We start from the raw sequence: 16,720 nt of genomic DNA, 5'->3' as shown, positions 1-16,720 counted from the left end.
ACTATCAAAACATTAAAACATTTGGCCTTTATCTTAATAGCATCCTTACGTTCAGCAGTCCAGTTTAAATTCATGCAATACATTTTATCCAAAACATTTAAAAATTATTAATAACTGCATTTGCAGAACTAATGTTGTACACGCTCGATTGATTTTCATCTTTTTGTGTGCATGTTTTAGCATGTTATGTGCACACATGACATTTTACTGATTTATTGAATGGTTGATTGATTGACTGATTAATTGATTATGCATCACCACGTCAACATTGACTCTTAACGATTCACATAAATAAACTTCTTTCAGAATGATCTGATCCTTCTGATCTCCCAGTGATGCACCAAGGGCTGCAATAATTAAGCCCATCCATTTTGAGGCTGGTTGTCTTCTCCTTCTCTTTCCTCCCATCTCACCAGCTAGATCTTTGTATAATGTGTCCAAAATAATGATCATTTGAGAATGGTCATATGTGCTTTGTGTGAGAACTCTCAAGATCCTTTATTACAAAGGAAAAAAAAATAAGTTTAATTCAAGTTGAATATAGTAGATGAATCCACCCTATCTGTTCCCTTAGAAAAAGGTGACTGATGTTTTCATACACTAAAAAAAAAAAAAAAAAAAAAAAAAAACCAATAAATTCATTCCACTCCTGGCTGGGGCCAATCTGGCTCCTCTATTCAAATCCAGCTATTATGATGAACAAGGAAGATATTCCACTAATCTATAACATATGTATGTCTGATATTCTTCCTCCCCTGCTTCCTTCTTTGTCTGCTTTAGGTATTTATTATTCTGTAAACCATCTGCTAGTAGATCCTTTGGGGTCAGTTTATTGTTTTAAACAATCATTCCTTTGTGACAAAGATTATAGCTGTTGTCCTTGATAGTATGATGATCCATGAAAATTTCACTTCATCTGCCTCCTCTATATTTTGGTTATCTGTTAAATGACATTGCTATTAAAGAATCTAAATGAAGATTAATTTCAGTTTTCTGTTTGACCGTGTATAAAACTTGAGTGCATTAAATTAGCACTTAAGGATAACTTCAAGAACAGCAACATAATCTACCATTTATTTCATCCTATTTCCAACACCCATGTCAATATATTTGGGATACCTTCATTTCTGGGGTTTGTGGCTCCAAATGACATGTTATTTTACCTCTTTCAATGCAATGCAGATTCAAAAAAATTCAAATATATTCTGTTAAACTCTTTCTCCAATTAAGTGACCTTGATTTTATTCTAGCAAAAAAAAATGTGTTATCTTCCTTTACTTAAAATACAGATATAGCAATAGAACACGTTTAATGTCTTACCCTATACCCAAATATTCCCAAAAGTAAATTCCTGAATTGTCCAATTTTCACTATTGGGAATTCAAATATTACTTCCTTGCTGTCTCCTGGGGTTCATTCTCATGAGCCCAGTCAGATTTCTACTTATTTAACAGCTATGATTCCCTCGTAGCTTAAAACTAAGCATTCAGTTACCAAATTTAATATAACCAAGAAGAGTACCTCAAGGCTATATATTTAGTTTCTCTTTGTACATTGCCAAGTTTTCAATATTGTAAATATTCTGGTATGTATTTTCATCAGGTTATGTTTCTCTCATCCAAACAGAAGCATCAGATGTTTCTTTTTTTTCCCATATTTTTTTATTATTAACATATATATATATAAAAAAGAAATTAACATACATAACATACATGAATCATAATTTATAATATATAACAATATACAGAATACAAACAATCAACAAGTGCTCCCCCACCCCTCGGGATCATTCCTGCTTCCAGAATCTTAAAGCTTCTTCTGGTGGTGGTATCCCTCTTCCTCCAGAAAACACATATATTAGGAACTGTTTCCAGATACCATTGAAATCGTTTACCTTCATTATGCCCCTCCTTACTTTAATATTGCAAGTCAATTTATCATTTATGGCAATATCCCATACCTCCTTATACCATTCTTCCAAATTATAAACACCTTATATCTTCCAGTTCCTAGAAATCATTAGCCTTGCTGCGGTCAACAAATTTATTATCAATTCTTTAGTCTCTTTTTTACATTTTATATCTTCCAATAGTGAGAGGTATGCTACTTTTAGTGCCTCTTCTACCTTTATTCCTACAATTTCTTCTATCTCCTTAAACACCATCTTCCACAATTTTTGCACAAATTTACAATCCCACCACATATGTAAATATCAGATGTTTCTTAATTCTTGTTTCAACAACTACCTTGTACTATTCCCATCTTCTATATGAGGGTGAATTGCTTTGTAACATGATAATAAAGAAGGAAACATTGATCTCATGTTTGCGTATGAAGACAGATCTTATCCTGTTATTTTTTTAACAATTTCAAGTCGTATATCTGAGAGCCATGGTGGCACAATGGTTAGAATGCAGTATTGCAGGCTAATTCCGCTGATTGCCAGCATTTCGATTCTTACTGGTTTAAGATTGACTGATCCTTACATCCTTCCAAGGTCAGTAATATGAGGATCCAGACTGTTGGGGGTAATATGCTGACTCTGTAAACCACTTAGCTCTCTGTAAAGCACTATGAAGCAGTATATAGGTCTAAATGCTAGTACTAGTGCTAGTACTAATGCTAAACCTTCTCCAGACATTTAGCCGAAACAAGGCACTGTATTTAAGAAACATGGGGTAATGCATGCTAGCTTTATCTCCTCTTTTTTCCATATTCATTGTATTGGTAAATTTTGAAATGGCGTCTAAAATCATTAACCTGACTAGAGCTTGAACTAATCTCAGATGTCTGAGAAACTAATCCAAGATTATCTCAAGAGTCAATTCGTTCTACACTGTTTGTTCTCTTTAGCTGACTTTGTTGACAATAATAAGTTGACAATTAAGTTAAAATGAAGAAAAAGTGCACTGCACATTTTAACCACGTCTTCTTTAAATGCAAAAGCATATTGAGAATCTGACATGGCTCATCTTTGCAAATAAATTGTATCTTCTTGTGAAGACAGATGCATTGATTGCCCTCTAAATCTTTCTTGGCCATTGATGACATCTCTGTAAAGGAAGATTTGTCTACAAGTTATTAGCTTCCATTTTTCAGAGTAAATGAAAGGTTCTGGCTATAAACTGGTAGGAGAAGTTACATATTTTATGTGGATCTGAAGTTTCAGTGCATTATTTTCTTTCTTTTTTTCCTGAGGATAGCGGAGCATCATTATATCTTCCTCTCTGAACCATGAATCTGTCACCTTCAACACTGGACAGCCGCTTGTCTGGAATGGTATCCAGGCGGATACCATTCCATATCTGGAATGGTATAGGGCCATGTTGGCAAACCTATGGATCGCGTGTGGGAAGCGGCACGCAAAACCATCCCATGAGGGGTGGGTAACCTCACTGGCTCCTCTTCCGCATTCCTGTGCACACACGTGCACCAGTCAGCTGCTCTTCTGGGAGCGCCAAAACCCAGAAGAGCAGCGTTCCATCGCGCATCCACAAGCCGGGTTTACATCGTGTGCATGCACGATGGCCAGCTGTTCGTCGGGCACACATTCACGCTGGAAACCAGAAGTTTGGGTGCCAGCTCGCACATGCGCGACGGACACTGCTCTTCCAGGTTTTGGCACTCCAACGTGTGCAAAGGCCAGCGAGGCCAGGATGGTTTCATGTGCCATTTCTGGCATGCAGGTCAGCACGTAAAGGTTAGATGCTAACCTTTTATGGTGACATAAAAGGTTAGCAATCACTGTTACAGGGTCTCCTGCTTGACCAAGGGGTTGAACTAGAAGACTTCCAAGGTCCCTTTGAGCTCTGCATTAAAGACTGTTAAACATTCTTTTAAGATGTACTTATTTAGTTTAAAGTTTTCAAAGTTTACCTTTAATAAGCACCAATTTGCCCAGTCATTTTGTCATGTCAAAGCTGTCACAATGTAACTTTTGGGGCAAGCAATATTTCTTTACATTTCAGGTGCCTTATTGAAGAGTTTTATCTTAAAGGAAAATCAGAATGGCCAACATTCTTGAGTTAAGGCCACACTTGACCTTTAAATCATGCACAGTAGTAATATTTAAAAAATGAGCAAGAATCAGATCAACGCAGTGAAAGTAGGCATGACAAGTTGAATTTAATTCTAAGCCTGGATTTAAAGCCATTGGGGTTTAAAAATCACACTCCCCATATTTAATTGATTTCCCTTTGTAATATAAAAAATATGATTTGCAGCAAATTCTGTAGGAGCTCTGTGGGTTTTATTTAAGGCTTTGGGAAGCCACATATGTCTGTAGGGCTACAGATGGTGTATCTCTGTAATAAACATTTTCGATACGGAGGTTGCATAATTTAGCCTTCTCCAACAGGGAAAATCTAACAGAAATGGGGATTTCAGCTTCCAGAAAGCCCCAGCCAAACTGTCATGACTGAATATTCTTGGAGTTTAAGTCCATGTATCTGAAGAGTGTCCTGACAGAGGAAAATGGATAAGTTTGAGTTCTGCCGCCTATTAAAGTTAATGTATGTCTGTAGTCATTTAGATGTCAAGGAAACATTTATTTATTTATTTATTTATTTATTCATTCATTCATTCATTCATTCATTCATTCATTCATTCATTCATTCCCCCAGTTCTAAACTACTTCTATTCACCAAAGAACAGATTTTTTTTTTGTTCCCTATTTATTTTAGGTGGAGAATTTCTCCCTGCCAAAAATAAAATTTTCAGCTACAGGAAAGAATATAGTTTACAGCAGGGGTGTCAAATTTCATTGAGAGCCGCATCAGGGTTGTGTTTGACCTTGGAGGGCCGGGGTGGGCATGGCCAGGGTGGGCATGGCCAATTCAACATCTCTCCTGTCTGTGGTGGCCCTCCCAAGCTCTGTTTTCAGCTGCGACGGCCTCCTGCAACCTTCTCGGCCCTCCCAAGCTCCGTTTTCGCTGGCAGAGGCACCACGGGCCACTCCTTCACTGCTTCTAGGGCAGCCCTACAAGCCAGATCTAAGCAGCCTGCAGGCCTTGAGATCGACATCCCTGGTTTAGAGAAACAACAGTTATTTCAGATATGATGAATTTCAATAGGAGCTTCAGGTGTAGCTGCCTCAAAGGGTTTGGTCATTTTTACATAAAATAACACCATCAGCACCCAAATTAGGTTTGGAACAATACCCTAAGACAACAGTCCCCAGCTTGGCAACCCGATGTGTTTGGGGGAGAGGGGATGGTTCTGTGTGAGTGGCAGGCACGTGTGCACGAGCATCCACAGCTCCATTTGTGTGAGCGGAGCTTTGCACTCTTGACACGAGTGGAACTGTGCATGTGCATGCACTCCCCTGCCATTTGTGCAGCCTAATTCTGAACAGGCTTCAGCCTGGGGGTTGGGGAACCTGCCCTAAGATACCAAAAGCAAGCAAATTTTAAAAAATAAACTAAGATACCAAAAGCAAACAAAAACTTAAAAATAAACCAAGTTTACAATGCAATGTGAAGGCAGTTCCTGGGTCTTTAGGTGATCTTATCAAGCATGTTGAGTAACCCTGTTCATAAAATTAAGTCCAGTGTAAGAAATAGAATTATGCCTGTAAAGAACATAGCCTAAGTAACTCCATTTTTACGCTTCTCATGACCTAAGATAACCCTAAGCTAATTAACTGTGTAAGAAATTAAGAAAGGGGAAGGATCAGTGGTGAAATGTAAAATTTGTTACTACCGGTTCTGTGGGCGTGGCTGGGGGGGGTAATGTGACTGGGTGGGCATGGCCAACTTTTTTTTTTTTTTTACTTTTTTAAAGCATTTTTTTACAACCTATTCGGCCGAAAAGATTGTAGAAAAAATGCTTTTAAAAGTAAAAAAAAAAAGCCTCTGATGATCATGCAGCTCAGCTGGGCATGGGGGGTGGGCAGGGATTTTTGCTACCTGTTCTCCCAATCACTTGCTGCCATTGCTACTGGATCGGGCAATTCAGTCCGAACCGGGAGCATTTCATCCTTGGGAAGTATGTATGACGTCTTTTCTGAGAAAACAAAGCCATAAACTTGGTTAGTACATTCTGAGTTGGGTCAGGCTGACTGAAGCTTATTTTAATAGTAGGAAGGAAGCTACCATGTTCCAATTAATTGTTTTGTTAAGGAAATGTGTGAAGGGTATTTCCATTGGGGATTTCTAATCCGGAAATATGATGCTGAATAAGTCAAAACTTTATGTAACATCCTATAAACAATGATAAGAGGGAACATTTTAATCCCAGAGCTATAATTCCACTCAACAATGAACTAAAGGGCCACCATCAGTGAGCTATTGGACAATATTACTTGGTCTGTTGTGTGGATGTTTGGGTGGTTTAGGGGTGGGGAATTGTGGTGGGTGGGGGGGTGTTTGGGCATTGTTATGTGTGTTGGACCTGGTCTTTGGGTGTTAAGTGAATTTTGTTGTATGGATATACTGTGTATACACATAAAATGAAAATAAAGTTATTATTATTTTAAAAAATTGTTTTTCTGATTGTTCGAAAATGTATTTAAACCAGTGGTGAGATGCCCCTGGTTTGGACCGGTTCTATAGAACCAATAGTAAAACCAGTGGGAGGCTCCGCCCACTGACCCCGACGTCATCAGAACGCTTCCGCGCATGCGCAGAAGAGCACGCATGCGCGAACCGGTAGTAAATGTAAGTAGAACCCACCCCTGATTTAAACCATGTATTCAGACCTGTAAGATGTTCTCTCTCTTGGGAGAACCCTTTTGCAAAAGCTTCTGATATTTCTTTCTCCCCCCCTCTCTCTCTCCCTCTCCCTCTCTCTCCCTCTCCCTCTCTCTCCCTCTCTCTCTGTCTCTGTCTCTCTGTCTCTCTCTCTCCCTCTCTCTGTCTCTCTCTCTGTCTCTCTCTCTCTATCTCTCTATCTCTCTATCTCTATCTCTCTCTGTCTCTCTCTCTCTCTCTCTCTCTCTCTCTCTGTATATATATATATATATATATATATATATATATATATATATATATATATATATATATATATATATTTTCTTACTTTTCGTAGGTTTTATGTGTGTTTTTCTTTTAGCCAAGTTTTTCCTACGTAACCAAGATTTTTCTACAGCCCTAGCTCAGTAGAGTCACATCCACTCGATTCTGGGCTTTTTTCTTCTGGCAGCCAGCAGGCCCTATGCTGCCCTATTCTGGCTCGTTAGCCATCATCAGTAAGCCACACCCACATCTCATGTATCCTCCCTGTAAAGGTACAATATCTATTTACTTACTTTTCGTAAGGAAATATGTATTTTCTTATGAAAATATATATTTTCATATATACACACACACACACACACACACACACAATAAATCTGCTTTTTACTTGTTCGTGGTCTCCTCATTTTTGAGAGGTTTATTTTTTTTTTAAACCTCACATCCAGCATCTTCTATTGGGTCCAGTTTGAAACTGGATCTTGATCCTTTCGCCATCTTACCTTCCTCAATCCCCCTTTGACTCCCACTCAAAGCATCAAATTGGTGGATTGCCAAAACCCTGCCTTCTAAGCACCCGTTAAAATTTTTACTTAATTGTAAATTATACATAGAATATTTTTTTTTCCTATGATGGATAATGGAAACACTTACTGGCCTTATTTTCTCCCAGGACAGAGTGTTCCACATCCTTTATTATTGATTGGTGGTGGTTTTACAGGTTGAAAAGAAAGTTTCTGACACTACCCCACCAAAAACTGGACCTCTAGTTTTGGGTAAGATATTTTTTTTTCTCTTCTAAGAGGTCATTTTCATTCTCAATTCTCCACATGAAATGCAAACTTCTTTGCATTTCATGGAGGATTTATTGTTAATGTTAATGTTAGTATTGCTGTGAGAGGAACAAAAAGTGACCATCAATCCATGGAAATCTTTGCTTAGCCTTTGCCCCAGGTCCACCTCTTTTCTAGGGGTAGAATTGGTCTGCAGTTCTTTCTATTAAAGGATGGTCCTCTCTTAGGGAACCAAGCAATGAAGGGAGTGGCATTTTGCTGCTACTTTAAAGCTGGCCATTCTCCAAAATACTTTTTTTTTTGCAACCTTTTTCCCCCCATCTCCATCTGACAAGGTGGACTACAGCCAAGAAAACCTTCTGCTGCAATAAATCCATTAGTCTTCCGACTCTTAGCAATTTTTGTTACAACAGGACGGCATGACTCTTCCTTTTCCCTATTCACCTTTTACTTTATTTCATTTTTTTAAATCTCCTTCAGTGATGTTCCACATAATACATTGGAGCTATTTTTCCCCATTTTGCATCCTCAGAAAAATATACAGCGAGAAATCTCTCTCAGCTTTTATTATATATTCCTCTTTATAAATCTAAGGAAAACAGGTTAAGAACATAATTAGATTTCTAGACCATCTATTTTCCGTCTGTTCTCCCATCCTGTTCTAAGAAGTCATTTCAGGAATCTCACAGATTGAGAAATGGCATTGTCCTTTCTTTATTCTTTATCTCCATTAAGCATTCAGAGATGTACTATTGTTATAGTTAATTATGGCTAATGCTGCAAATAGATCCATGATGCATGCATGACTCTTCATCTTTCAAATGCTATGCAAAAGTGGCTGACACTGTATATTAGTGGGGTATCATCCATAAATTAGTTCAGTTTTACATCATAAAGTAAATCAATCAAACCTCAATCATTTTGACAATGAGATCAGATTGGAAATATGAAGGTAACAAATAGTTTTGTTTTGCTTTCTTCAAATCTGAGAGGCATGAGAAACAAATCCAGCTTTCCCCCTAATTTTTACAGCAGGAGTGGGCAATTTGTGACTTTTTGTCTACATGCAGCTCTTACCCCAATGTCCACTGGATTGTTCTGACCTAGGCTTCCTGAGTCATTACAAGACACAATTAGTCCCAGCATAGCATATTTTGGCTGAGTTTTCAGCATATTATCCCACTTAACTCCCCCTTTTATTTGGCTGATTAACAGCATTTTTTTGTTTTGGCTGATTAACAGCATTTTCCTCCTTGATTCCACCTATTATTTGGCTGATTTCCAGCATTTCATTATTTGGCTGATTTCTCAGCATATTGTCCTCCATTAACTCCAACTTCTACTCTACTAACCTATTAAAAATTTCTTTTTCCACATATTATCTTTTAATCCACTGTCTCAACTATACTCTTCCAGGGTGTATCCCCATTTATTTCTTAATATTAAACATTCCCAATATATATTAAATATAATCGCAATTATAATTTCCATCTGTGTACCTTAATACATCATCTAAAATCATTGACAATCATAATTATCATCCACTTTGTTATCAAATTAAAACTAAAGCATGTTACAATAAATTATGCTTTTATAAACATATCACTTTTAGTCACCTTGACTTCCCATTTCTATTTTTATAATATTTCTATCTTTATTTACCATGAACACTTCTTATTTTTATTTGAAGCTCATTTAAATTTTGAATCATTTAAACAATTAAACATCCAAACATTGCTATCCAATTTATCTATTTTGCTTCTTCTTTTCCTTATCTGTCCATGTGCATTTCAATTCAAAGTCAATACTTCCATGCTTAAAACTCTGCATATCTTTTTAATTCCATTATAAAGTCTGCTTCCAGTAAAACATCAGCTTCTCAACTTCTGTTGCTGCGCCAAAACTTCTGTTGCTACACTAGTTAGTTAAAAATTTATTAAACATTGTATCTCTTCTTTCTTTGTAAAACCATCAAACGACAGAATAGGGATCTCCAAAGTTCAAAAAAACATAGTTCTTTTCAAAGTAATCCACAATATGTAGCAAGTCAAATAGGTTCTTTTCACTTTCACTTAGTCACAGTTTCAATTGCCATTTTGAAACATTTATGTAGCAATCCGTTTGATCTCTTTGTCTGGCTTTTAAAGGTGGCAAATCCTTAGTTCACGTTTTTCTTTTCAAGTTCTCAGTTTTAATAAAAAAAAAAGTTCAAATATCCAGCTTTATTTAGTTAATAAGCAATTCTCTCCAATCAATCAGTGGTGAAATACAGTTCTTAAAGGGCTTAAAACTTCTTTCCTTTCCCCCCCCCAAAAAAATCTTCAAGCCCCTCAGATCTTCAGCCGCTAAGTAAGTCTGGGGGTCTTATTTATAAATATCCTCATTAGCACGTTGTTTCTCGCCTGGGCTGGTGTCACTCACCCAGCTCCGAAGCGCTTCATCCTTTCTTCCTTCTTCCTGCACTTTGCTTATCCCGATTTGTCACAGTCTTGACAGCCGCCATGGCTGCCGTCCCCCGCCACTGACTTAGAGGGTTGCCTCCTGCCTCCGAGGAACTTGCCCATTCCTCTCAGCCGCCCAAGGGGTCCCTCTCTTTTCCCCTGCCCCTTCAGTGGGGAATTTCTTTCAGTGTTAAAACCTCCTGCCCCTGCACTTGAAGTTTATTTTTAAAAGTGACTTGTAGGATTTCATTGCGTAATCTCCTTGTTGTAAAATAAACTACAATGTCTCTTGGTAGATGTTTCTGTCTGGCCACCCATGAATTGACACAATAAATTTTGTCAATTTGTCATTCAAAATTTGCTTTTTGATCTTCCATTATCTGTGCAAATGCTTCTGAAAAGATCTCTCTCAAATTCTCTTGCTTATTTTCCTTGAGGCCTCTTATTCTCAGAGCAAATTCCATGTCTCTATCTTGTATCATTATCACATCCGCCTCTGCTCTTTTCATCTTGTCCTGGACCTCCCCCATTTTATTTTCCAAGTTCTCATTAGACTGCTTAATTTCTTCCACTTTTTCATCTATTGCTTCAATGTGTCCTGCCAATCCTTGTACTGCCATAATAATATCTTCTCTAATTTCTTGGTTTCGTTTTTTGAATAGTCTCTTTGACCTGAGCTATTTCTTCAGCAACTTCCTGAGTTTGCTCCTGAAACATTGAAGCAATTTTTTTTTCTGTAACAGAGGCTTGTGTTTTGAGGGCTTCCTGCAACATTTCAAATGTTAATATTGTTAGTTCCGTTGGAACAGAGACAGATTGCAATCTGGACGTTTGAGCTGGCGAAGTCCCAGCACTTTTGGGACAATAGCCTTAATTTGTTTTGAAGCCATTTTTAGTTTCCAATTTAAATTTAATCAGCTGCCAGAACAATAGATCCACCAAATCCAGAAATCAGTCTTTAAGTAATACCAATCCTTTAAAAAAAAAAAATCACTGCTGTAATCTTTGATCTTCTCCTTTTAAAAAAAAAAAACCAAACACAAATCTCTAATTTTGAACGGGGCTGCCAACACCAAAAGAAACTTTCCTTTTTAACTTTCGCTTTCACACCCCATTAAAGCTCAATTGCCATCTTGGTTTCACTTTCTCCCCTTAATAAGTCAGAAGGAAGTAATACACATTTGGAGTTAAAGTTCAGTACTTGCAGATCTAATCTGTCCTGAGTTTGCTCAGCCTGCTTCCGAATGATGTTTATTCCAAGCATTGTTTGCAGGGGTGATTGTGTCATCGTCTTCTGCTTGAAGCAGAAATATCCCGGATCCGGAGCTCTGTCGGGCTTCCAGGGAGCTCTCACCCTTCGATCCCCAGAATTGTTTCTGGGGCTCCTTGGGGAGCTCTACCTATGCCCATCTGTTCTCTTCCTCCCCTTCTCCCGGGGATAAAGTTTTCAGGCCACTAGACAGCTCATTTGCACTGTTCTAGCGGCTTTACAAGATTGCGGGGCTGGCGCTCAAGAAAAGAGCATCCTCAGCACCTGCGGTGCCACCGGAAGTTTATTCAACCTAAAGATCTTGCAGGTTGTTTGTCTTTGGTGAAATCTGTGGGTGTTTCCACCAGAACTTCTTTACCAGTGCTGAGTGGAGCCTTCTTCCATTGACCCAAACTAATTTAGAGACAGCCATATGGCTTTGAAAAAGCAACTGTTACCTCACTGCCAAAAATCACTTCATTGGATTGAATTTATTTCAATTCACACAGGTCTATCAGCAAGCAACCAGTTCCAGCAAAGAGAAGGAAAGAGAAACCCCATACAGATTCCTCAATAGATTAACACCTCAGGTTTTTGACCCTCCACAGAATAAAGATCTCTGGTTCTTCATTTATAGGGTGAAAAGACATGTTTCTTAAGGTCCACCCACAGATTTTAGAGACTGCTCCAAGATACATAAAGAAAGGAAGGATGTTAAATGGACTGTAGCCTATTAAAAGTACACATCTCACAAGTTTTGCTCTTGGAGATGACAAGGAATGATGTGACAGCAGAAGGAAAGCCTAATTCAATTAATCCCATACAAAAAGAATAAGAAAATCCCACTCAATTAACTGCAGACTATAATATTGTTAGTTCCTTATTTATCAGTTATTCAAGTGTTTGATCCATCCATAAACTTGTTAGACTTACAAGCTCTAGTTTAAACAGAGTTGCATACGTTTTGTTCCTTTCACTTCCATCATCTTGCCAACCCAGACACTGCCCTGAAACGACAGGACTAGATTAATCCCTTGCCCCTTAAATCTTTCCCTGTATTCAAAATTCTCCTTTAAGTCTTTAAAGCTTCCACTAAATTGATGCTACAGTTCTTTTCAGAAGTGCTTTGTTGCATCAGCTTGGATGCTGCTGATATACCAATTACAGGGTTTCATGTCTGTGCATGCTAAATCAGAAATGCCGACCTGGCGGATTCCTCAGAAGCGTTGTATAGTACAGAAGTGACATCCAAAAGGGGTCCAGATTGGTGATTAATTTTTCTGTGATGTTTGTAATTGGCTGCTGGTTCCAACAGTCTATTGCAGGGGTGTCAAACTCAAGGCCTGGGGACCGGATCCAGCCCACGGGGTGCTTAGATCTGGCCTGCGGGGCCGCCCTGGAAACAGCAAAGGACTGGCCCACAGTGCCTCTGCCAGTGAAAACAGAGCTTGGGAGGGCCACAGGAGACCTGCCCGAGCTCTGTTTCACTGGCAGAAGGTTGCAGGAGCTCCGTTTTCACTGGTAGAGGGTTGCAGGAAGCCATCACAGCCGAAAGCAGAGCTTAGGAGCCTGTTTTTGTGGGCAAAGTGCTTGGGCCACCACAGGCACCCCTGACACAAGTGATGTTGAACTGGCCACGCCCACCCTGGCCATGCCCATCCTGGCCCCCCAAGGGCAAACACAACCCTGATGCATCCCTCAATGAAATCGAGTTTGACACCCCTGGTCTATTACCTGGTGCATTGAACATAGACAGCTGCAAAAATCACCTGATCTGCACTGACCACCTGAAGCAGACCTTGAGAAATAGCCTTCCCTCTTGTGCAAGAGTGTCAAACTGGTGGCCGGTGGGCTGGATGCGCCACACACAGGCCACGCCTACCCCAGCTCTGTGAAGGGGAAAAACTTTGCAAAACATCACGTGACGGCAACGTGACACTGCGAGTTTGACACCGTGCTCTTGTGGATTGCTCTTAATCTTAATCATTGCCCAGATTCTGACAAGTGTTAAAATGGGACTTGATTTTCCCATTGGATATCATGGGAAAATATTTCTATATTGCTTTTTATTTTATTTTATTAACAGAACAAAATGAAATTGCACTGAACAGCAGATGGACTCAATCATCTAAACAGCTCCTTCTAATTCTATGGTTTGCAGACAAGCTAGTATGACTGGGCAAAATACGAGTTATGTTGGTTCAGGAGCTTTCCAGCCACAAGCTTATGCTTAATTCTCCCATTGCTAGGTATTCACATACAATGAAATAAAATATGTTAGCATGCTACAGCATTATGAGGAATAATGTGTGTAGGTTTCTGTAGACCTTTAGAGTTTCATGCTTTGAAGAAGTCCTATTATAGAATGGCGTTTCAAGAAGGATTACAGAAGCATTGTACTACAGGAGCCTGTAGTACAGTGGACTAAAGCACTGTTATTAACATCTGCTGCTTGCAATTACTGCAAGTTCAAAGCTCACCAGGCTCAAGGTTGACTCAGCCTTCCATCTTTTCAAAGGTAGGTAAAATGAGGACCCAGATTGTGGGGGCAATAAGCTGACTTTGTATAAATATACAAAAGTATGAAGGCTATTGCTTAACGCATTGTAAGCCGCCCTAAGTCTCCGGAGAATGGCGGCATATAAATTAAAGCAAGAAGAAGAAGAAGAAGAAGAAGAAGAAGAAGAAGAAGAAGAAGAAGAAGAAGAAGAAGAAGAAGAAGAAGAAGAAGAAGAAGAAGAAGAAGAAGAAGAAGAAGAAGAAGAAGAAGAAGAAGAAGAGAATTACCAACTATTAGCAAGGAGATGAGGATCACCAAATAATGATCTTCTTTTTCACTGTACTACCATCTAGGACACAAGTGTCAAACTTGCCATGTCACATTGCCATCACGTGACATTTCGCGATGTTTTTCCCATTCGCAGAGCTGGGGTGGGCGTGGCCTGCACATGATGCATCTGGCTCACAGGCCGCCAGTTTGACATCCGTGATCTAGGGTCTTCTGGGTTTTTGCAGCCTAGATCTGGTAGTCTTATCCTAGAGTAGTTATTGTAAGGTAGCAGACTCGGTTTACACATTCCACTAAAATACAGCTGGTCCTTGTCTATGGAGATTCTCATTCATCCAGGTCATGGTTATCCCAAAGTTGCTTTTTGAAAAGGCAACTGTTCTTTGTTGTTGTTTTTTAACTGGACTTTTACCTTTCCAAAAAGCATCTTCAGTACAGCTAGTCCTGTTTAGCAACTGCAATTGAGCCCAGCAAATTGGTCATTTAGCAAAGTGTTGCTAAATGAAACATCCCAATATAATAATAATAATAATAATAATAATAATAATAATAACAACAACAACAACAACAACAACAACAACAACATAACAATAGTTGAAAAGAAAAAAGTATGGTTCATTGACATTGCAATACCTGGTGATGCACGAATTGAAGATAAGCAGCAAGAAAAAATCACAAAGTACCGGGACTTGCAAATTGAAGTTGAGCGACTGTGGAAAAAGAAATTGTGTGTTGTCCCGATTGTAATTGGAGCCCTTGGAGCAATACCCAAAGGGCTACCCCGCTATTTAGAAATTCTAAATTTGCCGGACTTGAACATTTTGACTCTACAAAAAACCACCTTACATCCTCCGACGATACCTTAACAGTTCCTAGGTCCTTGGTTAGGACTCGAGCTGCTGAGCTATTAACCAGCCTCAAAGGCTGTGAATCTCACTAAAGATTAACTAATAATAATAATTTTATTTCTATACCGCCCTTCTCCCGAAGGACTCAGGGCGGTGTACAGCCTATTAAAAGCACAAGATAAACATCAATTAAAATTATTTAAAATTATTAAATAATTCGGCTCAATTTAAAACCCCAGAAATTTAAAACACCCAATTTAAAATTATTATGTTGATAGCCCGGCCTGACGGAACAACAGGGTCTTGAGTGCACAGCGAAATACCCAGAGGTATTTCGATATTACTTCAGCTTTTCTTTATTTTGCAGACCTGCAAAAGTGACAAATGTGGGTATTACCGTATTTTTCGGAGTGTAAAACGCACCTGAGTATAAGACGCACCTACCTTTTTTGGTTTTTTTTTAAAAAAGTGTTTGTTTGGTTTTTTTAGACAAACACGCATACAAACATACAATGTATTTTCTTTGAACAGAGTATTTGGCTGGTTCACAAATTTAAACAGTGTTTAGTCATTTCAATTAAATTTACAATTTCTGTATTTCCTTTTTGCCATATTTATTCCTCATCTATTTTTTTAAAAAAACCGATATTACCCTTCATCCTCATCTCTAATCTTAATCAAATTCAATTTTTCCCTTCGATTCTACTGTATATTATACCCCTTTCCATTGTCATCTATTTTTATATCCATCCTCACATTGATTATGTAATTATCATAATCAATGTGGGTTAATTATGTAATATTACAATTGTTTAATACACATTCAACATTTTAATATAAATCAATTAGTTATATAACTATCTTTTTTTGTATATTAATCAATATGAACATGAATATTTCAATTATTTCCATGCAATCCAATTTCTTACAAATCAATTAATTATATTTACCCATAATAATAAACCAAATAATTTTCCCCTTATGTTACTCATTTTCACATCTTAAACTCTTCCAATAACCTACATAGTTTTGCCCATATAATCCTCCAAATCACAACTTAATCATTTCTACTTTCATTGCAATATATAATTAAAAATATTTCAATCATTACAATTTCCCTAATTAAATTTAAAATGTTCTAGCTGTTATCCAAGCTATAATTAATCCTTTTTACTTTCACCACAATATACCATTAAAGGTATTTCAATTGTTACAGTTTATACTTATTCATATTTCTAAAAAAAATAAAAAATAAAAAGTTATCATTGTCTAGATTTCAAAAATACAAAGACAAATGTTCCAATTAATATTCATTTCATTTTTACAATCATGGTTTCCCATTTATTTCTTATTACTATTCATATTTCAATTCTAAATATGTATAACATTTTTCTCTTTCATTTCTTTTTCTTTTTCTCCCCATTTTTCTTTTTGCCTTTTTCTTTCTCCTTTTTTTCTTTTGTGTTTTAAAATTCTTGAACTCTCCTCTTTTGCCCTAAATTTCCCATTGTTGGAACCTACTTTTTTGGTGAGGAAAAAGAAAAAGAAATCTCCCTCTGCCTAATTTTGTCTCGTTGCAGCAAACAGCCTGCTTTACTTTCAGTTTCGCTTTCAGCATAGCTTGATTAGCACAAGGGGAAAAAAATCTGC

General features: G+C 37.9%; 1 protein-coding gene across 3 annotated transcripts in view; it reads left to right on the top strand.

The window, feature by feature from the left end:
- MDGA2 (MAM domain containing glycosylphosphatidylinositol anchor 2) overlaps positions 1–16,720 on the top strand; it is a 601,160-nt gene that overhangs the window by 472,257 nt on the left and 112,183 nt on the right. The window lies entirely within an intron of this gene.

This window comes from Pantherophis guttatus, chromosome 1 (genome assembly GCF_059756535.1).
Source record: "Pantherophis guttatus breed Tessera chromosome 1, ASM5975653v1, whole genome shotgun sequence".
Taxonomy (NCBI): domain Eukaryota; kingdom Metazoa; phylum Chordata; class Lepidosauria; order Squamata; family Colubridae; genus Pantherophis; species Pantherophis guttatus.
The sequence above is the reverse complement of the archived record's forward strand: the minus strand, read 5'-3'. Positions and strand labels throughout refer to the sequence as shown.